Genomic DNA, 1,565 nt, shown 5'->3' with positions numbered 1-1,565 from the left:
AAAACCTTTTGGGAAAAAATCTCCAGGCCCAGAGAGTTTCACTGATAATTTTTACAAAATATTTAAAGAAGGTGTAACACTTATTATCCAAAATTTCTTTCAAAAAATAAAAGAACATTTTGTAACTAAATGTGGAAACCAGCATTACCCTGATAGCACAAGCAGACAGATTACAAGAAAACTACAGAGCAGTATCCCTTATGAATAAAGACAAAGCTTCTCAACTAATCAGTATGAACATGTTAAAAGTACACCAGGCTTTGCAGACGCTGCCCTCCTGGAGCCTTGTACTATCAGCCATGGTCAACCCCACCGTGTTCTTCGGCATTGCCGTCGACGGCGAGCCCTTGGGCCGCATCTCTTTCGAGCTGTTTGCAGACAAGTTTCCAAAGACAGCAGAAAACTTTCATGCTCTGAGCACTGGAGAGAAAGGATTTTGTTATAAGGGTTCCTGCTTTCACAGAATTATTCTAGGGTTTACGTGGCAGGGTGGTGACTTCACACACCATAATGACACTGGTGGCAAGTCCATCTACAGGGAGAAATTCGATGATGAGAATGTCATCCTAAAGCATACAGGTCCTGGCATCTTGTCCATGGTAGATGCTGGACCCAACACAAACAGTTCCCAGTTTCATCTGCACTGACAAGACTGAGTGGTTGGATGGCAAGCATGTGGTCTTTGGCAAGATGAAAGAAGGCATGAATATTGTGGAGGCCATGGAGCTCTTTGGGTCCAGGAATGGCAAGACCAGCAAGAAGATCACCATTGCTGACTGTGGACAACTTTAATAAGTTTGACTTGTGTTTTATCTTAACCACCAGACCATTTCTTCTGTAGCTCAGGAGAGCGCCCTCCACCCCATTTGCTCGCAGTGTCCTAGAATCTGTGCTCTCACTGCAGTTCCCTTTGGGTTCCATGTTTTCCTTGTTCTCTTCCATGCCTAGCTGGATTGCAGACTTAAGTTTATGATTATGAAATAAGACTAAATAACAATAAATAAATAAATAAATAAATAAAAGTACACCATAACTGAGTGGGTTTTATTCAATGTATTACACCACATTAAGAGGCTAAAGAAGAAAAACCACATTATATCAATTAAAGTAGAAAAATAATTTGACAAAATTTAACACATACTTACAATAAAAGCTTTTGACAAACTAGAAACAGAAAGACAGTTCCTTAACCAGATAAAGGGCTTCTATAGAAAACCTACATCTATATTTAATGGAGAAAATCTAAATGCCCACTATCCCAACATTGGGAACAAAGCAAGATGTCTACTCTAACTATTCCTATTCAACATCATACTGGAAGTCTTAGCTGATGCAATAAGGCAAGAAAAAGAAATGGAAGTCATAGATAGGGAATACAGACATAAAGTGATCTCTGTGTTCAAGCTACCTAAATTTCTGCATAGAAAGGACGCCCACACCCATCGAATCTACAAAATCTAGAACTAATGTAACTTTAGCAAGGTTATAGGATACGAGGTCGACACAAAATAATTGTATTTTGATATTCAATTATCAATGGACCTAACAACAGATAATTACAAACT

At 38.9% G+C, this 1,565-nt stretch overlaps 1 pseudogene; it reads left to right on the top strand.

Annotated features, from left to right (window-relative positions):
- The first annotated feature begins 289 nt into the window (after positions 1 to 289).
- Positions 290 to 821, top strand: LOC120360507 (peptidyl-prolyl cis-trans isomerase A-like; annotated as a pseudogene).
- The last annotated feature ends 744 nt before the right edge of the window (positions 822 to 1,565 follow it).

Source organism: Saimiri boliviensis, chromosome 1 (genome assembly GCF_048565385.1).
Source record: "Saimiri boliviensis isolate mSaiBol1 chromosome 1, mSaiBol1.pri, whole genome shotgun sequence".
Lineage (NCBI taxonomy): Eukaryota > Metazoa > Chordata > Mammalia > Primates > Cebidae > Saimiri > Saimiri boliviensis.
This window is presented reverse-complemented; position numbering and strand designations above follow the sequence as displayed.